Source organism: Balaenoptera acutorostrata, chromosome 3 (genome assembly GCF_949987535.1).
Source record: "Balaenoptera acutorostrata chromosome 3, mBalAcu1.1, whole genome shotgun sequence".
Taxonomy (NCBI): domain Eukaryota; kingdom Metazoa; phylum Chordata; class Mammalia; order Artiodactyla; family Balaenopteridae; genus Balaenoptera; species Balaenoptera acutorostrata.
The window spans coordinates 62,082,807-62,106,757 of NC_080066.1; positions in this window are offsets into that span (position 1 = coordinate 62,082,807).

Below are 23,951 nucleotides of genomic sequence, written 5' to 3' on the forward strand. Positions count from 1 at the left end.
GCCCTTAGAAAGCAAGTGGCAGAGCCCATCCTGCCAGACTGACTCCATGTGGAAAGCAGACATGAGGCGTGCCTACTTCCCCTGGCCTGGGTCTCCCTCCACTGAGAGACAGCCCACCTGGCAACTCCATCAGACTTCAGAAAGGGAGTGATGTTCACTGAGCACCTATGATAAGGCAACCCTGGGCTGGAAACTTTTAGATGTCTTACCTCACAGAATCCTCCCAGCAGTCCTATATATCACCATTTCACAAATGAGAAAACAGGCTCAGAGAGGTCGAGCACCTTGCCCAAGGTCACACAGCAAGGAACTGACAGAGCTGGGATTTAAACTCGGGCTTGCCTGGCTCCAAAGTAGAAGGTCTGTATGGCCCAGCTCTGTGGCTGGTACTGGCTGTAAGGGATCTCATTAATTTGGGATTCAAACCAGCACTAGGGACACCACAGGACATCATGTGGCTCCATGGGGTGGGCGGGGAACCCCGTAGGGAGTCTGTGTGGACTCTGGGGGGAGATGAGCAAGGTATCAGTATTCCTGTTTTCCCTGTGATGGCCCCCAAGGTCAGGAGACATCACCATTCCTCATTTAGAAGCAGGCACAGAGCCGTGGAGCACAGAGGTAATGCAAGTGAGCCAGCCTGATTACCAGAACTGGCGGAACTTCATTTGGATGCCAAAGGAGGCAGCTCTGGGACCCAGGCCTACGGTGTAGTCAATGAACACCCTGCCCACTGACCTGGTGTGAACAGGAGCTGCCTGCTAGGAGGTCCCTATTAAAGTGAAGAAGCATGTGGGGGGCACATACGAGCCCACTCAGTATCCTCAGAGCAGGTGAGGGAAGACTCCCCTGTATTCAGGGATGGGAACCTGGTAGAACCATCCATCTGTGCCCCTGTCTTGGAGACCCTCAGTCTTGCCTGCTAGCAGAAGGGACATGTCTAAGAGTGGAGTGGCAGGCTGGGGGTGCCCAGGGAGAGGATGGAGGGGCTGCTGTCACCTGGAACACGCTCACTGGCAGGGTCTCTTGCTCTGACCCCAGGCCGCGCCAGGGCTGGGTGGGGCCGGGCATCCAGCCAGTGCCTGAAGCATAAGAAGGTCTCTCTGGGGCCGTGAGTCCCACTGGCCCAGGCAAGCAGGCCCACAAAGCTATTGTGACAGCAGTGGTTAAATTAAGTGGCTGTCACGGAGCCAGGCAGGGGCTGGTTTCCTGAAAGGGGATTTATGGCCTCCCTGCCTCATTTACTGCCCGATCAGCCTGGGACCCCCCATTATGTGCCTGCCTGACAGAGGCCCATTCTCAGAGCCCAGGAGCTCCTGCCACACGGGGGAGCCAGCTGGTACTGTCATGCCTGGGCCGCCAGCAATTGGGGGCCTCTAGGGTTAGGTTTCTGGGTCCGTACCACTGCCTGCCTTAGTCCTCGGAAAAGGGGCCCAAAGGCCGTGAGAGGGCATGAGGTCATGTGAGGCCTGGCCCAGTCTCTGGCTCCCAGACGACACATCCACACTCCCTCCAGGATTCTGCTCAACCCTGCTGCCTCTGAGACCCTGCTGGCTGGGGCCTAGCCCCTCGCCTTGCTCTTATCACCTGCCATGTTCCCTGACCTTATCCCAGGCCGCTCCCCTCCAGGCCTTCCTTCTCTCCCGGAGTCTAGTCTGTGGTGACAGAGTAGGAGGCGGGGGGCTGGCCATGCCTCACCTCATTCTCACTCACAAACACACACACACACACACACACACACACACGTATTGAGTAGCAACATAAATGTGCCAACATTTCAGGTCATTGTAGGGTAAGACACTGTGCTTGGAGCATTTCATCTGCCGAATCCCCTGACCTGGACATTGTCAGATGTTTACTGGGAACGTCAAATGAAACATCAATGATAACAGTAAAGAAACAATACATAAAACGTGTAAGAACTGGAGTCCCCAAAAGCGTCCTCTGACCAACCTGTTCCTCTAAGGAACAGGTCGTCTGGCCTTAGACCCTCAGGTGCACAAAACATCTCAGCCAATGAGGGTCCAGAAGGGTCGACACTCCCCTCCTGGACCCCACCCTGGGTCCACAACAAGCCAGAGAGCAGTATCTGCTCTCTTCCCTGGTACTCATTCCTGGGACCCTCCTAAGTCACATTAGTGACATTGAAAAGGTGAATTGTGGATGGCCAATGACCAAGTCCCAAATAATAAAATCATACGCAACTCAAAGATGTCCTTGAGCAAAAGCATGTGGTCACTGGGACCTGCCACCCATCTCAGGTGGGTCTGCTTGGGCCATACCTGCAGGGCAACCTCTGGGCCCCAGACAGCACCTGGGACACAGCCATCAGGAGCAGCCCGACCCCCACCCTCCCTGCTCTAAATGGGCTCCTGTGGTCTTGACTCTCTGAGGCCTTGAGGGGGCAGGTTCTCACCTGGATTCTCCCCTGAAGGTCAAGGATGTCAGGAAGGCCAGGAGGGGCTCCCTCTCCTCAGCTTGGCCCCAGGACCCCAGGCTTAAGCTCCAGCCAGCCTTTCCAAACCTTCTCCCTCTGCTCCTCATGTGCACGAGTTGGAGGACTGCAGGTGTCATTGGTACCCTGTACCCTGTACTTTCCCACCTGCTAGCCTTTGCTCAAGCTGTTCCCTCCTCCTGGAGGAGCCTCCCCCTCCATCTCCACCTTTTCTGGTCCTCTCCAGCCACCAAGGCCCAGATCAGATGGGGCTGCATCTGAACCCTGCAGAGGGTCTGGCCTTCATGCTGCTAGATTCGGGAATCCTAGGCTTTCCCTTCAGTTGAAAGAAGGCTGATCTGGGATGAGTATAGACAAAAGATCCGTTGGCCCTGTGGGATCCTCATTGACCTCATCTGTAAAATGGAGAGAACAGCCCTGCTCATCTCCCTGCCCCACCGTCCCCCAGACTCTGCCCCTGTCCACTGGGTCTCAGGCTTAGAAAAAAGGAGTCAGCATTGGAGGATGGGGCAGCCTGGAGCAGAGGGTAGAATTAGGAGGGGAGAGGCTGCTGCGTCAGGACCAGCTGGGGAGCAAACTGGAGGAGTTAGAGTGAAGCGGCGGGCTCTCTCTGCCTCAAGGCTCATGAATGGAGAGGGGTTTGTAGGCAAGGCAAGGAGAAGCAAGCTCTGCAGCTTGTGCCTGGAGGGCAGCCTGGGCTCTCTGTGTGTGTGTGGTGTGTCTGTACGTTTGTGTGTGTGTGCAGAGCGTATGCTGCTGTTAAATGTGTGAATGCAAATATGTGCATGTGTGTATGCCACGTGTATTTCTGTGTATCTGTGTGAGCTTGTATGTGTGTATATATCTATGTATGTGGTATGTTTGTGTGTCCTTGGGCATGGACTAAGAAGCAGGGTGGCCGCGGCCTTCTTGTTATTCTGCCGCATCCCTGGAGTCCCATCCTGAGCTTTCAAGGGTTCCATCCGCTTTCCTCCGCCTGCTCCTTCAGGTTCTAAGACTTTGTAAGGTTCGTCACCAGTTATTCATTCACTGGCACCTGGCCCTGGCCTGCTTTGCCTGGTGCACAGCAAGAAAACAAAGCCTTACACTGTGGGTACCTGGCTGAGGGGTAGGAGGATCCAGGACCTGACTTTGAGGGTCTCCCTGGTGGGAGGCCAGGAGATACTGCGCACACACACATGTACACACACGTACCGCACGCATGAGCACGAAACAGTGAGATGATGGGGCGAGGGAGCCGGTGGGGGTCTTGGTCAGGGGCAGATTCAGTCCCTGGGGAGCCCTTGGGGACCACAAGGCCAGAGCATGCTGGTAACCCCCATTCAGATCAAGGGGCTGGGCAGAGGTGGAGGTTCCTGGCCCAGGGCTGAGACAGAGGCAGAGCTGGGCAGATGCAGAGAGAAGGGAGATGGAGAAGGCTCCGAGGAGAGAGCCAGATGAACAGTGCGTGAAGGAGAGATGCTGGAAGGGGCAAGCGGCCCTGGGGCAGTGGAAAGGGGGAGGAGGGGCTGCTGCTATCCTGGCCAAGTTGGCTGAGCTGGACATCAAAACTTAGAGTGTGTTCTGAGGAAGCTAGTCTCTCCCTCCCGCGGAGAGACAGATGTCCCTTTGATGGTGAGAAGAAAGGATGTTGTACAGAGAGGGTGGAGGAGGGGGACAGGGGGAGACAGAGTCTCCTCCCTGTGGCCACGTCTCCTCCCTGTGGCCACCCAGGGCATGGGAGAGACCACACAGTGTCACGTCTTCCATCTCCAATGCACTGTGACGCCAGACCCACCACTGGGGTCCTCATCTGCCAAGGGAATGGGCAGATGTCCTGGGGTCAGGGTCTGATCACCAATTGACTACTGGCTACTTCCTGGCCCCTGAAGCCCCGTGGCTGGCTCAGTGGGAGTGGGCCAGTCCTGCAGTGGCGGAACAGCCGTGTCCCATGGGAGCTGGAGCAGAGCAGGCTCAATGCCTGCTGGCCACTTCACACCTCCCTGCAGCCACTTTGGTTAGGCGTCTCACCTGTGCCAATGTGTGTGTGCACACATTTATCAGCCACGAGAGGTTCTGTGCTGTGTCCAGGGCTTGCCCCTCCAGCCCCAGCTGGCCCTCTCACTCCAGCAAGAGACAGAAACGCTCCCTTTACAGTCCCTGGACTTCTCTGAGTCCCACCTCTACTCTTGGCTCGCAGTTTCCTGGCCTGGCATACTTTCTGCACCATCACGAGGTCATAGGATGCCTTTGTAAGAATTTGCAGAAGGCGCCCCTTCCTCCAGATGCTTTCCTGCCATCTGTCGGAACAATGTCATACTAAATATACACATCTATGATGGACTGAAGCTGTGAGGTGAGGGCCTGGAACGCTCTCCCTGCTCCCCTCTTGGTGGCCCCAATCCACCATGTTCCTGCGTGAGGCGCTCTCTGATCACTCCAGCCCTGGGGTTTGCATAGCTCCTGGTGGGCAGCAGCTCTTGGTGAGAGCAGTGGTGGCCTTGGGCATCCCTTCTGAGAGCCAGGTTCGGGGAACTCTTCCTAAGAGAGGACCAGCCTCCTCCACTCCACTGTCACAGCCCAGAGAGGGCACACTTTAGGGCTCCCAACCCCGTCTCCACCAGTGCCTGAGGGGCCCTGCGTTGCAGGCAGCAGCTGCGTCATGGCTGGATCCAGGGCAGATTTCAGTCCAGGCGGGGAAAGCATCCTCCCGGCCAGCCATCTAGCTGAAGAAGGGGGCTTGGCTCATGGTTCCAGTTCCAGGACCAGCAGGAAATGTCTTAGAAAGGTCCCTGGTGTAGCTACTGGCTCTGAAAGCCACGGGGCCTCTATGGCCTTCTTATTCCAGGTTCTTTGGAAAAGCCCCTTTCGTATGGAGCACAAGCTCTCACAGCGACACCACCCTCCCAGCCTGTGGGTGTTCGTGGGTCATCACAAAGGGAATAACCTTTCTCTGCCCAGGCAGGGCCACAAGCTCTGACAGTTTCTGGGATGTCTCACCTGCACTTACACTCCTCTTATATTCTTCGCTCTACGCCACAGCCTACAACCGCGCCCCCTGCGAAGGGAATGCCTCACCACATCCTTCTGCCCACACCCACTGTAGGAAGGCTCATCCTGTGTCCAGGGCCTGGTCCTTACTTGTGCCAAGGTGCTGCTGGCTAGGTCTGTAGGGACCTACAGACCCCTTACCCCAGCTCTGCCCAGCTTTTGCACCTGCTCCTGGGACTCCAGCCTTTGCGCTGTCAGCCCCTCCAGCCTCTGCCCACAGCCTCTCCCCTCCATGTCCATAAGGCCGAGCTGTTTCAAAGACCCCTGGCTGCCCTCCCACTTCCTCCTAGATACGGAGGCTTGCAGACTGCAGCGTCCACACCTGCTAACCAGACATGCCTGGACCCCCTGGGACAGAAACGCAGCAGAGCCTCTGCTTTTCATGTCTGGGGAAGTTCACACCACCCACCACTTTGGCCCAGGCTCCATCAGCAACCCGATGGAAAAACCCAGCCAGCCCCAATGGACTTGGCTCTGACCCCTTGGGAAGGAAAATGGGAAACGAAACGGAGGTGGGGGAGATATGGAAAAATAAATTTCCAAGCCCTGTATGTGACGGTGACATCCCAACAGCCGCTGCTGACGTGGAAAAATAAAAGTTGCTGGCTTGTTTTCTCGCCTTCTCTTTCTAAATGATTTGATGTTTTATTCCCCCCCCATCAAACTCTCTATTCTCTGCTAATGGCGGAATAATAAAAAATTATCCCTCATAGCGTGTGAGTGAGAGGCCAAGATGGGAGTCCAGGAGAGGGAAGAAGGAGAGGAAGAAAAAGGTTATTATAAATGTGTCAGCCTTGTTTATGGCCCTTTATCAGTGAGGGAGAGACGGGGAGGGAGAGACACCGTGAGTGCACACTTTAAAGTGGCCTGCCAGCTTGGTTGAGAAGTGTAAATAATTTTTATTTTCAGCTGCATTTAGAGATTTTAAAATATATGCCCGCCAGCCAGCCGTTGCGGGGAGCCAGCCGTGCTGCTGTGGAGAAGAGGGGTGGGGGTGGCTTGCCTTTTGGCCCCTTTGATGGGCCCGTGCTTGACAATTATGGGTTTCAGAAGCAGCATTCACTGATAAGGGCTTCCTTCCCAAGGAGCCCGGAGAGATAGTGAGGCCAGCCTCGGTGGCTGCCAAACTCCCCAGCTGGCTGGCTGGGGCCGATCTAACGGAGCAGGATTGGGGAAGTCCGCTCAGCCATCCGGTGTCCTTCCCAATAAGGCCAGCAAAGGCACAGGCTGCGCCGGGTCAGCACCCCACCCTCCCTGCACCACTGGATGACACACCTGCATCGCAAGCTTGAGACCGTGTAGCTTCAGCCCCTCGGGTTTCATTCATGCTGTCATTCACTAGTCAACATTTATTGAGCACCCACTCCATGCCAGGATCATAAGGGTTCAAGGGCAGGGGAATTTAAAGATTGTCTCACCTAACTGGTCCTCTGATCCCTCCTCCTTGATTGCCTCCCAAGGGCAGGGGAATTTAAAGATTGTCTCACCTAACTGGTCCTATGATCCCTCCTGCTTGATTGCCTCCCAAGAGCAGTCCTTCATGATCTCTCGTGCTAGCCCACTGCATTCTGGGCTTGAAATAGGCTGTCCTAAGGCTGTGTGGTCCTTCATGACCTCTCGTGCTAGTCCACTGCATTCTGGGCTTGAAATAGGCTGTCCTAAGGCTGTGTGGTCCAGTGGTTAGGAACACACACTCCATAACTGAGTCATGGCTGACACTTTGGGCAAATGACTCCCTAGGGCTGAGCCTCCATTTCTCCTTCTGTAAAATGGGGATAATACTGGTACTAACCTCATATGGTTGTGGAGATGATGAGCATAAAGACCTTGCTGTTTGACACACAGGAAACACATACTAAACAATGTCTCTCGTCATTGGCTGTGCATATTAAATCCCACCAGTAACCCCTAAATGTCCAGTGTGCTAGTACAGAGGCCAGGGTCAAGGGGATGTTGCAAGGAGCTGAACTCTGTCTTCCAGAATCTCATGGGCCAGGCTGGACAGAGGGCCCGTGTGTGGGAAAGGCTCATCAGCACAGGTTCTGGCAGAAGGGTCCCTGAAGGAGGAGTAGGATGGGTGGGGGAATAAGGAGGAGCCTGGCCTGGCAGGAGAGGAAGAGCCAGTCAGTGCCCCAATGGCCTGATGCCCTCCCCCAGGCTGGTTCCCAAACCAGCTCAGAGAGGGGATTTGGCACAAATACCCCATGAGAGTTGTGTCCCAGGTATGTGGCCAGCACATTACTGTCCCCTGTGCCTTGGGGCTTCTAATTTTGGTGCCCACTGAATTCTACTTCTGTCTGATGGAAACGGGAGACAGCTTCCATGCCCTACGTGCCCCTCCAGACTCTTGGGCTGGGCATGCTCACAGAAGCAAAGGAGAACAGAACCAAGTCCCCAGGTCTGTGACTGCTAATTACAGGAGAGCAAGCCTCTTAGGTCCTCCCAGTTAAGTTCCTTCTTCTGGCTGGAAGGACAGGTCACATCAGGTCAAAGGCAACTGGGTGCTTAGCCCTGAGTATGGATTTGGACAAGAGCACTGAGCTGGGCAGGAGCAGACCCAGGATTGTACTAGGCCTGACATGGGGTCTGTGGGTTGAGAGCAAACCACAAAGCATGGGAGAGACAGAGAGGCAGAGGGACAGGGTGAAGAGGGAAAAGAAAGGGGCTCTGCACCTGCTTCCTACCTCTTGTCAACCCTTCAGTCAAACTTTCATGCCATAAACACACTACTGCCTGCTCTGAGCCTGGACCTCAAAACACTAACAGCTCCAGAGGGAGACAAATGTGTAAACAGACAAGGACAAGCCAGCATATGAATTGGTGGTCTATGGTGGTCCAAAGATGGGAAGGGGAGGTAGGCATCAGGGAAGGAGGCACAGAGCAGGAGAGATTGAGTGGGCTTCAGAAGTAGACACAGGTGTTTTCCAAGCACACACTGCTTATAGAGGGTGCAGCATGAACAAAGGCCTGAAAGCACATAACCACATGGATCACTGGGAAAAGTACAAGGTAATTATGAAGGCCTGGGTTTATGTCCCAAAAGTATCCTGAGGAACATTAGTCCTGGGAGATGTTGATCAATGTTACTCGAAACAAGAGTTCCCCTGGTCAGATATATTTGGGAAATGTTAGACTAAACAATGAAGAGCATAGGGTACAAGATCAATATACAAAAATCAATTGTGTTTCTATCATAGCAGTGAAAAATGAAATTAAGAAAGCAATTCCATTTACAATAGCATCAAAAAGAATAATATACTTAGGAATAAATTTAACCAAGGAAGTACAAGATTTGTACACTGTAAACTACAAAATACTTCTGAAAGAAATTAAAGAAGACTGAAATAAATAGAAAGACATCCAATGTTCATGGATTGGAAGGCTTAATATTGTTAAAGTTGCGATACTCCTTAAATTGATGTACAGATTCAATGAAATCCATATCAAAATCTCAGATGGCTTTTTCTGCAGAAATTGACAAACCAGTCCTAAAATGTATATGAAAATGCATGGGACCGCTGGTGGGAATACAAAATGGTACAGCCACTTCAAAAGACAATTTGGCAGTTTCTTACAAAAGTAAACATATTCTTACCATATGATCCATCAATTATGCTCCTTGGTATTTACCCAAAGGAGTTGAAAATTTATGTCCACACAAAAACTTGCACGCTAATGTTTATAGCAGCTTTATTCATAATTGCCAAAAGTTGTAATCAACCAAGATGTTATTCAGTAGGTAAATGGATAAACAAACCGTGGTACATCCAGATAATGGAATATTATCCAATACTAAAAAGAAATGTGTTATCAAGCTATGAAAAGACATGGAGGAATCTCAATTGCATATTACTAAGTGAAAGAAGCCAATCTGAAAAAGCTACATACTGTATAATTCCAACTATATGACAGTTTGGAAAAGGCAAAACTATGGAGACAACAAAAAAAATTCAGTGAGTTTTAGTGGTTGGAGGGAGGGAGGGATAAGTAGGTGAAGCACAAAGGATTTTAGGGTAGTGAACTACTCTATATGGTACTATAATGGTGGATACATGTCATTATACATTTATCTAAACCTATAGAATGTAAAACACCAAGAGCGAACCCTTATGTAAACTGCGGACTCTGACTGATAATGATGTGTCAATGTAGGTTCCTCAACCGTAACAAATGTACCACTCTGGGGTGAGATGTTGATCACAAGGGAGGATGTACATGTGTGAGGGCAGGGGTTATATGGGAAATTTCTATTTTGCTGTGAATGTAAAACTGCTCTAAAAAATTTTCTATTTAAAAATAAGTCTATTTTTAAAATGCAAGGGACCCAGAATAGCCAAAATAATCTTGAAAAAGAACAAAGTTGGCAGACTCATACTTCCCAGTTTCAAAATTCTCTACAAGCCTACAGTAATCAATACAATGTGGTACTGGCATAAGAATAGACATATAGATCAGTGGAATAGAAATGAGAGTTCAAAAACAAACCCTCACATTTATAGTCAATTGATTTGCAACAAAGGAACCAAGACAATTCAATGGGGGAATATTAGTCTTGTCAACAAATGATGCTGGGACATGATGCTGAATATCCACATGCAAGAGTGAAGTTGGACCCCTTCCTCACACCATACATAAAAATCACTCAATACAGATTAAAGACCTAAATATAAGGCCTGAGATTGGGAAAGGCTGGGCTCTTGGGGCTAGAGGCAGGAGAGTTGGATTACCACCTGGTCAGGTCCTCTGAGTCTTCTACAATAATCATTATTATTTATTTTGCCTTAAAATTCAGAGGTTGACAAGTGTCAGTAACAGATCTTGGGGTGAATCAGTAGAGACAGGAAGGGTCTCTAAAGGATTTCCATCTCTCCTCCAATTTATCTGCTTTGAAAGTTGATGGGAGTAGATATTGGTACAACATTGTGGAGGACAGCTTTGCAGTTAATAATGCCCTCCCTGAAGAATGTGAGAGCCCTACCACCCTTTAGCATTTGCAGAAAATGCCACTGTGATGGAGCAGAGAGAAGGAGGTACAAAGGTGTTCATCACAGAATTGTTTGTAACAGCCTTTTTGGTAGACCAATTACAAAAATGGTCCCAATTCCCCATACTTTCCTGTATCCCTTTCCAATGTCATTTTGCAGTCTTTCCAGCAAGAGATGGAGATGATTTCTCCACCCCTTAAATCTGGACTGGCCTCTGACTAGATCTGGCCAGTGGAATATGGTGGAAGTGATCATGTGCCAGTTGCAAGTGTTGGACTCAAGAGCCCTTGTATGCTCCCACTTGCTCTCTTGGACACCTGCTACCAACACGAGGACAAGCCCAGGCCAGTTTGCTGCAGGATGAGAGACCACGTGGAAGAGAAGAGAATTATCTCAGGCAAGGCCATCGTAGACCAGCCAGCCCCCAGGTGATCCTCCAGCTGACTGCAGATGCCTGAGTGGACCCCTAGGAATCAGCCTAGCCTGGCCCAGACCAGGGCTGCCCAGCTGATTTCCAGACTCATGAACATAATAAATGCTTGTTTTAAACAGCTAAGCTTTGGGGTTGTCATGTAGCCCTTATTTATGGTACTAAAAAACAGATACAGCCCCAAAGTGGAGGCAATCCAGATGCCCATTGACGTGAGGCTGGAGGTATAAATGGTGGTTCAGCCATACAGTGGAACACCCTGCGACCATTAACAAATGAGGTTGATCCATAAGTACTGACCTGGACGATGTCCATGATATATTGGTGAGGGGAAAAAGCAAGTGACTGACTGACCAATATGTATGCCATGACCCCATTTTTGTTTTTTAAAAGTCTGTGTATAAAAATATATAGAATTTGCTATGAAAAAGTCAGCAATGATACACAGCAAACTATTCATAAGGGTTTCCTCTTAGGGAGACAGGGAGGAGTTTTATATTTTTTGTTTTCTTTCTAGTAGTTTTTTTTAAAAAGTGAAGATTATTTGGGAAAAAAACCCAAAAGGTGGTGTTTTCAATGGCTGAGTTTGTTGTTGAAATTGAGGCCCAGCTCTCCTTATATGGATTCTCCAGCTTTTCCTCTTCTGCCCTGGCCCAAGCCCACCCCCTCCTGCAGCAAACCCGCACCCCTGCATATCCCTCGATCACTTGGGCACTCACCACCCATCCCTCACCCCTGTAGGTACTTACCTGCAGATACCAGAGCAGGAAGATCCTTTGAGGATCAAGCCCCACCTTTGTGGTACAGATAGAGGGAAACTGAGGCACAGAGGTGACAGGGACATATTGGAGGCCTTATTGAGAGTCTGCAGCTGAGCTGAGGCAAGACACAGGTGTCCTGAGGGCCCGTCCACCTCAAGGAGCCCAGAGCAATCCCCAGCCCAGGCTGGACCTCTGCTGGGTCCCAGTTCCCTCAGAGGGTGACTCGAGGATCAGGGACAAGCTTATTCCTTCTCAGGAGATGGAGGAGGGGCCGTGAGGGAGAGGAAAAGGGACAGAGCCAAAGGGAAGGATGGGTGGGGGTGGGCGTCAGTGCCAGCCTCCGCGAGAGCCTGCGGCAGCAGCCAGATAATAAGCAAGAATAATAGAGGAAAGAGAGCGAAATGTCACACAGGCTCTGGTGCCATTAGCCACCAGAGAAGGAAAATATCACATAATTAGGCCAGGCCTTTGTTTGCTTTTGTGGAGGGGGAGTAGGAGGGGCCCCTGGTTGTTGGGGGGAACTGTGCCTCTGGGGATGGGCCTGCTTACCTGGGGCAGGGGAGAGGCAATGGTGTGAGGATTCAAGCCTGGTGCTCTGGGACCCTTGTCCCTGGGCCTGATGTACCTCGGAGGGGGTGGTTGGGAAGGGGGCTAGGGACGGGATGGGACTTGTTCCACCTCGAAACTGAAATGTGGAGCTCAGAGACCGCCTTGCTAAACTGTTTTTGCTGCTGTTTGTTTATATTTCCCTCATTATTTCCCAAGTCACAGAAACACCCGGTTAATAACTTCAGAATTTCACACCCGCAGCTAATATGGGCACTACTCTTGGCATAGCAGCCACGTTTTTTTTTTTGTTTTTTTTTAACTAATTTATTTATTTATTTATTTTTGACTGTGTTGGGTCTTCGTTTCTGTGCGAGGGCTTTCTCTAGTTGCGGCAAGTGGGGACCACTCTTCATCGCAGTGCGCGGGCCTCTCACTATCGCGGCCTCTCTTGTTGCGGAGCACAGGCTCCAGACGTGCAGGCTCAGTAGCTGTGGCTCACGGGCCCAGCTGCTCCGCGGCATGTGGGATCTTCCCAGACCAGGGCTCGAACCCGTGTCCCCTGCATTGGCAGGCAGACTCTCAACCACTGCGCCACCAGGGAAGCCCAGCAGCCACGTTTTAAAGAGAAATAAGCAGGGCCTGAAATAAAAGTCAGCAGGAATACAAATCTGCAGCAAAGAGGCCCACTCCCCCCCTTCCCCGTGCAACAGCCAGCATGTACATCACTCTCTCCACGCGTGCACACACTTTCACCCAGGCACGAGGATCCACAGGCCAGCCTTCCCCGTTCCCTTCAGGGCTACTTGAAGCGACTCTTATCACTGCTCCCTCCACTCTAACGTGAGTTGGGCCAGGTCCTTGTTTTTGCAGACCCAGGCTCTTCTTCTGACTCCTTTCCTCTGGGGGTGCCCACCTTCCATCTCCCCTAGCTGAGGAGGTTCTAACCACCAGCTCACCATTCATTCATTCAACACGTGTTTCTTGAGCACATACTTTGTGCCAGGCACTAGTGGAGAGAAAATACAGACATGGGTTCTTTCTTGTCTGGTGTAAGAAACAGATATTAGACAACTAAATACATGAATAAACGTATAAGAACAAGCTAGGATAACTGCTCTAAAGGAAAAGGACAGTGTGCAATGAGAGCAGAGAAGAGAGGACCTGCTTCAGATTGTGGGTTCAGGAAAGGCTTCTTTTAGGGGAAAGGAAAGGCCTATTTGAATTGAGGCCCGGAAGTGGGAGTTTTCTGAGTGCTGAGTGGAGAGTAGAGTATTCCAGGTGGAGGGAGTAGCATGGGCAAAGGCCCTGAGGCAGAAAGGCCAGTGTGGCCAGTGAGCAGGGAGCTGGGGGGAATGTAACATGAGCTGGCCTGGAGAGACCACGTAGGTGCTGTAGGCCACCTTAGGGAGTTGGAAGAGTTATAAGAGTCTAAGGAAAGAGGGAATGAGATCTGATTTACAGTCTTGGAAGATCTCTCTGCTTGGCTGGAAGAGGCTTGCAGAGGAGTGAGAAGGGGTATGAGCTGCGGGGTGGGGGTGGGTGGTTGTAGGTTTCCTAGTGAGAGATGACAGTGGCTTGGGAAGGGACTGTGGTGATGAGAACAAGAAGAGAAGGAGGGGTGAAGGGGATCCCAAAGGCTGACAGGACTTGGATTTCCGGGACGAGGGAGAAGGAATCAAACGGGCCTGGTGGATGGAGGTTCATTTCCCGAGATGGAGAGTCTGTAGGAAGGACAGGTCTGGGACGTGTGTCTGAGGTGTACAAAGATAACACTCGAGCCCACAGGGACAGACAAGGTTGCCTATGGAGAGAGAGAAGTGAGGAGAGGTGTGTGCACATGTGTGACTCTCAGCTCGGACTCTCTGTGACGGAATGCCCCTCCCTCCATCACTAATAACATCAGAATAAATGTCCCAACCACAATTTGTGGAGAGGATTAAACAGGAAGGAGTGTCAGCCCAGTTGCATCAGATGCAGCCCCACCTACCTTTCACCACCCTTGGGATGTGCTCCAACCAGGTATCTATGGCCTGGGAGGTTGGTAGGGGGAGGGGGTGTGGGAACCCCGGAGAACCCATGGAGTCACCCCAGAGATGGGAGAGGTGAAAGATGACAGGTGAGAGCAGGAGGGGAGGTAGAGGGAGAAGATGGTTGGCTGGGCTGGGCGGGGAGGACAGAAGAGACAGAAGGCAGGCAGGGAGTTGGGCCGGGGCAGCAAGGGGGTCTCCATCTCCGCCAGGCAGGCCTGGGCTGCAGGAACTAATTAGCGCAGGACATTTAACGAGGCCCTCTGACTCTGGCTCAGGTCCACATGGTGCAGTGTGAGGGAGTGTGAGCGTGTGAGCTGCGCTGGGGGCGAGGATGCCAGGCCCCTCCCCTCCCTCTGCCCTCTCTTCCTGAGAACCTGGGGACAGGGTGGAGGAACCCGAGCGGGAAGGCAGGAGGCCCTGGTTTGCCAGAGTCCCCGACTCTGCCGGGTCCCCAGGCTCCCTGTGAGGGGTTGATGGAGTTCCTGCCTGGCCATTTAAACACCCTTGGCCTCACCCCAGGCCCTCTGACTCCAAGTTCCACTGTCCCTCACAGCTTGTCCATCTGTGTGTGTGGCGGGGGACATATACACTCAGGTGCACAGATTTTCCATGTTCCCGTGTGTACTTATAAAACATGCACAAATACGCTTGCACACATATGTGCACATGCATGTGTGTGCACGGGTGCGTGAGTGTGAGGAGAGTGGTGCGACCCAAGCTGAGGTGGTGAGTAGCAGTGTCCTGAGGCCCAGCTCAGCCTCCCTCCCCAGGGAATTCACCTCCACCCAATTGCAGGGCTCCTCTGTCCTTGTGCTCCTGCAGTGGGAATTGTACCCACTGTCCTGGGGTTGGGCCACAGGCCTTCTCTGGGGACCTCAGACTGACTGAGAGCTGCCCTGGAAGATGTTGGGACTCTCCCTGTCTTTGTCAGGCTGGTGGACTCTGCTGGGGCAGAGGCCCAAGGGTCTAGGACCTGCTGAGGGGAAGCTGCTGGCCTGAGGCTGCCAAGGCAGATGTGTGCTTCAGCAGCACCTAGCTGGACTCAGGGGACACCGGACAAGGTCAACCTCCGGTCTCCTTGCCTCTTGGCGGAGCTCTGGGAGGGAGAGGCTACAGCCAAGTGACCCCCTCATAGCCAAGGATACTTGGATAAAGGAGGTCTTGCCATACATTTTTTTTTTTGACTTTTTATTTAATATTGGAGTATAGTTGATTAACAATGTTGTGGTATTTTCAGGTGTACAGCAAAGTGATTCAGGTATACATATACATGTATCTATTCTTTTTCAAATTTTTTTCCCATTTAGGTTATTACAGAGTACTGACCAGAGTTCCCTGTGTTATACGGTATGTCCTTTTCGGTTATCTATTTTAAATATAGCAGTGTGTACATATCAATCCCAAACTCCCAATCTATCCCTCCCCCCAACCCTTCCCCCCTGGTAACCATAAGTTCGTTCTCTAAGTCTGTGAGGTTTTTTTTAGATTCCACATATGTGATATCATACGATATTTGTTTTTCTCTCTCTGACTTAACTTCACTCAGTGTGACAACCTCTAGGTCCATCCATGTTGCTGCAAATGGCATTATTTCATTCTTTTTTAATTGCCATACATTGTTGAATGAAGTTTGGCTTACACACCATAAATTGTCTAGGTCTGAGGTCCAGCCCTGCCACTGACATGCCCTTTGACGCTGGACAACACCCTCTTCTCAGGCCTCAGTTTGTGCATCCACAAAATCGGTAGCGGTGGATGGTAGTGGATTGGATGACCCCGGAGGGCCTGTCCAGCTCCAGTGCTTTGCTGCGTAATTGAGGCTGAGGCAAGCAACCCTGGGCCAATGAAGACCAACCCAGCGGCGTGAGTGCGGGGCACAGGCAGGAAGTCCAGAGAGCACAGCGGCCGGAAACAGCCCTAGGACACTTTTGCTGACGAATGCACTTGTACCACCCTGCATTGCTTATGTCTGCAGTACAGAGAGCCTCTTCCTAAAACATTCAGGCTCACGTAATAGCTGGATACTCATCTGAGCTCTGTGACTTCTGGAATTCGCAGGCCCACAGGGAGACAGAAGCTGTACAATCACAAGCCCAGAGCTCTTGGAGAAGCCAGTGCGACCACTGGTTCTCCCCTGCCCCCAGCCAGTTTCCCCGCCCCGGGGACGTCCCTGTTTATACCTTCCTGTCTTCTTTGCCATAACTAAACAGGACTAGGGAGATAGTGGCCCCAGGAGCAGCTTAAAATTTTTATTTATTATTTTGAAAAAAGATTTCAAAAATCAAAAAATTATAACACGGTATAGAGCCAAAACCTTCCCTCCCACTCCCTGCTCTGTAAACCCTGCTTTTAGTTTCCTGTGTGTTCTTTCAAGGTTTCATTTGCTTTCAGAAGCAAATACAAATATGAACAGCTTCTGAATGGATGGCTAAGTGATTTGGGGGCTTTCGTGGTGTGGTGAGAGCTGGGCCTCCTATCCCTGTCCATCCTCAAACCCAGGGCTGCAACCCTCCCAGGATGATAATCAATCGGGCGCTTTCAAATATTTATGAAATGCCTGGTGAGATGGATTCTCTCCGTCTGGAGTTGTAGCTTTCATGGAATTTGGCTTTAGTAGCCAGAAAGTCAATATCTTCCCTGGGCCACCGCCGAGCTGCATGCGTTCCTGTCGTGTCCCTGGTCCTGTGGGCCTGGCTGCTTCTGCTGTGTCAGCTTCCTGCCAGCGGCTCGCAACTTCTCTGCCATTGGGAGCTGGCAGGGAAGGACACAGAAAGGCCACACTTCGGGCCTGAGCAGCTCTGCGGAGACTCACTCTGGGGCGTGGGCAAGTCAATTTCCCTCCCTGAGCCTCAGTTACCTGGTCTGAAAAATGAGAAGTTTGGCCAGCCATTGAGCTCTACTGCTGTTTGGTGCTCAAGGGGACCCTGTAAGGTTTCCCAGATGGGGGCTCCTCAAGTGCAGAGCTAGGTCTTCCCTTCCTCCTTTATCTTCCCCCAGCGTCCCCAGGCCTAGGGCATAGCTCAGGCTTGGGCTCTTTCCTTCTCATAGTATTACAGACACAAGGCTCCATTATGCTGGGAAGAGTGTGTTTCCATGGGCTCTAAGGAGACCAGGGCTCCTGGGCCTCATCACAACTTGTCCCTCGTCCATGGCTTCTTCACTCTGGGGCCAGAGGAAACAGTTGTTATAAAGCTGATGAGATCCGAGTCTGATCAGGGGTGAGGGATGGTCACAGAGCAGGGCTGATGGGAAGTTATGAAAACAGAGCTGATGTTTCTGCAATGCTGAGGTCAGAACCAGGGGCAGCAGAGAAAACTAATGAGCTTGGCTGTGATGGGGTGGGTGGGTGGGAGCCAGGACTGCAGGGGGGTGGGCAGGGGCAGGCAGAGCAGAGCCAGGCAAGGGTCCACCTGGTGCCAGGGAAGCTGAGGCAGGGCGTCCTCACCCTGTCCAGCCTTTTGAAATACGTGTGTGTATTTAACTTTATGGTCTTATGACCTTAAAAATATTTAAACATATATTCAAGTAATATGAATACATGAATACATTTTTACCACAAAAACTCAAACAATATACAAGCATATAACACAGGAGGTTTCCTTTCCCTACAGAGCATCCTCCACTGTTTACTATCGTTAACTGTTTGATATGTAGCTTGCAGACTTTCTCCTACATATATTTATACACAAAATAGCTACATGTGCACAGATAAGATGTTGTTTAACAACATAAATAGGATCCTACTGATATATCTTGTCCTGGAATTTACTTTTTTCCCCCTTAACCTTGGGAGATCTCAACTGCTTCCAGGTACTTCTTACAAGGTATGGGCCTTAGTTCTACTAACAGTTCCCCTATCGATGGGCATTCAGGTTGTTTCTGGTTTTTTGCTATTACAAACAGGGATACTGGGAATATCCTCGATGATCCTGCTCTCTTGGCCTAGCTCAGACCTCTTGTCGGTTCCCAGGTGCATGGGGACCACTGGGCCAAAGGAAAGTATCTGATCCACAGTGGTGCCCTGAGTAGGAAGGGCTGAAGGCATGCTCCCCATCTTGTGGGAGAAGCCGAATGCTGAGCCCAAGGGCAGATGCACCTAGGGTGACATTTCAGGCAGTGAGATGGCAGTGGTGGGGTTAATGCGGTGCCCATTACATTATGCCATATCTCTTACTACCCACTCTCTCTGCTTCTTGCCCAAGACAGCCCCAGAGGGGGAAACATGAAGACGCTGTAGGAGGAGGTTGGCAGTGGAGAGGTCACTGGGGGCCGCAAACCAAAATGGTCAGAAGGGAGCTTGGGCTTGACTGGGGCTTGATGAGAACACCATTCAAGGTCACAAGCCAGGGTATGGAGCTGGGAGTTTGCTTTCTCTGAGTGTTTGCTGTATGTCAGGCACTGTGCTAAGGGATTTGCACACTATTTTACTTCGATCCTATGTGGTAGCGGTGATTCCACTTATAGATGCTGACGCTGCAGCTCAGGTGAGGTGGCTTGCCCCAGGCCACACAGCCGCTTTACCTGACTGCACAGCCCAAGTCCATCCATCTTCCCTGGCTGCCTCCCTTTGGCCTTCTGGCCCCCTGCTGGATGATGCCAGGTTGGGAGCCCCACAGGCCTCCTGCCACCCTGGGGCTTACAGGTAAGTGGTCAGTAGTGACAGATGGACTAGGGGCCTCTCCTGAGAGGAGCAGGGCCACCACAGGGCTGGCATAGGCTGCCTGAGCTCATCCCATCGTGGTGTCACTTGGCTCAGAAGCAGGCCCTAGAATCTGGACGGGCATTGGGAGAGTCAGGCAGAGCTCGGGTTTGCTCAGGCTGTGGGTCCAAGGCTAGGTTTGGGGTCAAAGGGCAAGCAGGATGGCCAGGAATTTGTTGGCTGGGTGTGAAAAGCCAAGGCCTTTCTTACTTATCCCTTCATATCTCCATGTTAGGGCAGGATTTAGGGTTTTCTTCAGAGTCTCAAAAGCATCTGTGGTTCCCAAAGAGGTTCCAACTCTGCGGACAAAAGCACAGTCTCCAGAGGGCACCTGGTGCAGAGGAAGAAAGGTGGGAACCCTAGTTAGGACCCCACCTCTATCCTGACTCAGCGTCCCCATCTGCACTATCCCAGCCTGGACACGAGTATCCCTAAGGGCCTTCCCAGCACCTCCAGCTGGACGCCCCTTCCCGTCCCAGGGGAGAGCAAACCATTCTGGGAGGCCCAAGTAAGGGTGCTCTTTGAGGGTCCCTGGGCTCCAGGGGACAAAGAACAGGAGAGCTGGCTCCTGCCTTGGGGAGCAGGAGGTGCTGAGAGAAGTAGAAGATGGTACAAGAATAAGTTTCTCTCTTTTTTTTCCTCCAATGGAACTCGGCAGGGAGGGAGGGTCCAACATGAAGAATTGGGAATCTGTGTATTGGGTGCTGGAAGAACTCTCCAGGCTGGGGGGCCCAGACTCCTCTGCTGCCCAGGTGACATGGGTGCCCAGCTCTGTGCTGGTCTATGGCGGGAAGTGTTCTGGCAGGGACAGAAGAGGGGAGCACTGCCCTCCCGTTAGAGAGCTCTTACCAGGCCTGGTAGACAAATTCCAGGCAGAGCCACAGAGTTTGGACTCTGGGGCTGCAGAGGTTGAGGGAAGGAAGCAGCCCAAGTCCTGGATCCATCAGTGAATGAGGCCCTGACATTGGCAGATGGCTTTAGCATCACACAAGCAGGGCAGGCTTCCTGGAGGAGGAGGAGGGAGACCGCACTGAGCAGGTCTCCTAAGTGTGTGCCCTGGAGCCAGACAAACCTGGGTAATGCTCCCACCTCATCGCTTACTGGATGTACAACTATGAACAACTGACTTTCCCTCCCTGTGCCACAGTCCCCTTGTCTCTGAAATGGGAATAATAATAGATTCTAACCCAGAGGGCTAGAATCCCAATTTTTCATAATGGTGTCTGGCACAAAGCAACTACTCAACTAAGATGAGCCATTTTTGTGATTATTTCCATCAATGTGATTAGAGGATGGGAAGAATATGAAAAGATGAAGGAGCAGGTAGTCCAGGTGGCTGCCAGGGTGGGGCTAAGAAACCCAAGTCTGGAATAATCTCCAAGGAGGTTCCACCTCTCTGGGAACAAGGAGGCCCAACACAAATTTACAAGCAGCTGGATCATCTAGTGCCATGTACTAAGGCCAACTCTTCTGGGAGGTGATGGGTGGGTAGATCAGACTGAGTCAATTAACAGCTTCTCAAGGGACAGGGCATGTCCTTTCCTAGTCTGGGCCTCTATTTCCTCATCTGTACAATGGTAAGGGAGTGGCTGGACCAGGGGACCAGAAAGGCCCAGACATCAGTGATTATCTCTGAGCTAGCCATCTAGGGAAGAAGCCAAATGTGAAGGGTAGGGTAGAGGGTCTGACATTGGGGAGGCTCCCCCAGAGGGAAAGTTGGCAGGAAACTGGGATAGGGCAGATCCTGTCCCCCACTTCTTGCTGCCTGGTGGGTGACAGCTCCTCCACTCCCTGAACGAGACTGAGGCTGACTGACTGAGAAGACTCCAGAGCCAGGCTGTCAGTGAGTGCCCCCTGCCACCTTTGTGTGGCTAATTTGCATAAAATTTGCACAAATCTGCATAATTTAGGAAGCAGCCAGTGCTCATCTTGGGCAGTCCAATTCACTGTGATTTTATGAGCTTTGAAGTAGCCCTTTTTTCTCCTGCCCACTCTCCCTCCTGCTTCCCTTTTGTCTGAGTCTGGCCTGTCAGATCCTGTTGCCTCTGCCCACCTTTCCAGGGCTGGAGGATGAGCCTCCCAGGCTTGCTTGGGTCTCCAGAGAGAGCCTCTCTGCAGCTGCTGGGTGTAGTTGTCTGTAAGCTTGACATTGGTTCCAGCCCAACCCTCCAAGAGGCCTTCCCAAAGGAAGTTTGGGGACCCAGAAAAAGCTCTAGGTGGTTCATCAAGAATAAGTCAGGCCAAAGGACAAAATCCTTTTTCCTGACAGGGCACTAGGGCACAGGGTGTGTCTAGGTGCCTGCAAAGCTTTGCACCTGATATTGGTGAGGCCAAGATGGTACCCTGAGGCTGGAATACAGGGCATGGACTTCAATTGACTGATCAAACAGCTGTCCCTGACAGCTCCTGGATTACTGACTCACGGGAACTGACTCATGGATAACCGTCAGCCCAGACGAATGTCCCTACAGCTGTGCCACAGGGCTCTGTTCCTGCCCTTTCAACATTTTTATTCTTGAATTAGTCGATAATCTTTTGGGTACAAGTAACATTAACTCAACTCCAACTGGCTTAAGCAAAAGAAAAAAAAGAGAGAAAAGGAATTTATTGGCTAATGTAACTGAGAAATCCAAGGATATGGACCTCAGGCATAGTTGGATCTTGAAGCTCAAATACTGTCATGAGAAAATTGTTTCTTTCCTTGGTGTTGGTTTAAACTGGCCCCCTTGCTTTTAGGGACCCTGGAAGCTCCAGTGTGATATCCTGCCAGCTCTAAGTCCAGGAGAATCAGAGCTTCTTCCCATCAGTTCCAATTAAAGTCTAGAATGCAGTCTTAGTGAGTTATCTTGAGTCATGTGTCCAAGGCTGAACCAATCACAGTGATCAGAAGCATGTGGCCCTCTCACTGGCCAGGCAAAGGTCACGTGGGCATCTGAGGCTGGGGAAGGGTCAGCCCTACTATAAGGATTGAGAGTGGGAAGGGGGAGGTTCCTCTGGGCAAAATCAGGGACCCTTTCCAGAAGACAGGTGGGGGTACTTGGTAGGCTGACTCCAACTGGGCACATAGCGCTTTCTGTGTATAAATACGTTTTTGCCAACCTGAAGTACAGTGAGCTGGAAATTGGGAAGAGGGAAGTTTGTGAGGACTCACTGAGACTATGGACGGAGAGCACATAGCAGGTGCCTGGGGATGTAAATTTCTCACCTTTATGAGCTGAGGAGAAACTTGGGCAGGATTTGAACCCAGCCCCACTGGTATCTGGGCACTTGGTGGGGAAGCCATGCAGTCACCCAGTGACTGCAGAGCCCTAAGCCACCTGGTCTCTGAAAAACAAAGACAATGAGCTTTGTAGAGCAAAAGGGACTGCAGCGGCCATCTGGATAAGGAATGGGAGATACTGTCATTTAGCTCTGATGGAAGGTGGGCAGGAAGACCCTGGATTTCCTTCCCACAAATGCTGATGGAGCCCTGGCCCTTTAAAGCTAGGGAGGCTGAGAGGAAGGGAGTAATTACGGACACAAGAAACCTCCATTTTAACGCAATCCCTCACCAACTGCAGGCCCTCCATCCCATCCTGAGGCCAGAACTGCTGAGTCTGCCCTCCATGTCAGACAAGCTCAGCACTTTCCCTGCTCACTGGGGTCCCTGTGCTGCCCAGTCCAGGGTGGAGGCTGTAGCTCAGGCCTGGAGCTCCCAGCTCCGCCTGCACGTTGTGCCGCGTGGGCCATTGCGGCGGGGCAGATGCTGCCAGCTTTGCCTGGGGTCTGGCAGAGCTCAGGCTCCTCCTCGTGGGGACTCTGCCCCAGGGAAGGGCCAACAATCTCCAAGCACTCAAGATGAGCCAGACACTGGGCTAAGTGCTTTTACTCATTTAATCCTCAACAACCTATGAGAAGGATAGGGTTATCACCATAAGCTTCCTCCTTGTTTTAGGAATGAGGAGTCTGAGACCCAGAGAGGTTGAGCAACTTGCTCAAGGTGGCACATCCAGCAAACAGCAGTGGGATCTGAACCTCAAAGATCTGGGTTCTTTATATTGCACTGTGTCCCTCCTCTTTTTGTACCATCTGTACAGTGCGCAGAAAATCACCTGTGTCCCATGCTGCCAGAGGTATAGGGAGGGCTGAGTAAGATTTTAGAAGACGGGGCTTGAGAAAGTGTCTTCTAAGACAGAGCCCTTGTCCCCACTCCCAGGGAGCTGGGAGGCTGCAAGCCCAGAAGACCTGCGTGGATGGAATGTGCAGAGGAAGATGGTCAGCTGTGTCGCCCACTGCAGAGGAAGAGGAGGAGGAGGAGGGGAATGAGCGAGAGCCTTTAGGGGTGGAGACTGGCGCCTTAGCTGAGCAGTGAAGGTGGGTGGCAGGCAGCTGCCCATGCCTGAGGGAGCTGGCTCACACCAACCACTTGTGGAGGATTTTAGCTGGAAGTAGAGGAAGGATAGGAACAGAGGTAGGAGAGGGCTTTTTTAAATTTTTTTTTATTTTTTTATTTTTGGCTGCATTGGGCCTTTGTTGCTGCGCGTGGGGGGCTTTCTCTAGTTACAGCGAGCAGGGGCTACTCTTCGTTGTGGTGTGCGGGCTTCTCATTGTGGTGGCTTCTCTTGTTGTGGAGCACGGGCTCTAGGCGTGCGGGCTGCGGGCTTCAGTAGTTGTGGCACGCGGGCTCAGTAGTTGTGGTGCACGGGCTTAGTTGCTCTGCGGCATATGGGGTCTTCCCGGACCAGGGCTCAAACCCGTGTCCCCTGCATTGGCAGGCGGATTCTTAACCACTGCGCCACCAGGGAAGCCCAGAAGAAGGCTTTTGATGAAGAGGAAACAGGGCACGCTTGGGTCAGAGCAGGGGCATCAGGAGGGGAAAAGGGGACAACCACCTCATCTCCCAGTTCCAGAGTCCCCTGTAGTACTGGTGTCATGCCCATTTTACAGAGGAGGAAATAGAGGCTCAGAAAAGCAAAGCCACCAATGGGTCTCCCAGCTGGGGTGCTGGGGCTGGAGTTCACAAAGGACCGAGCTGG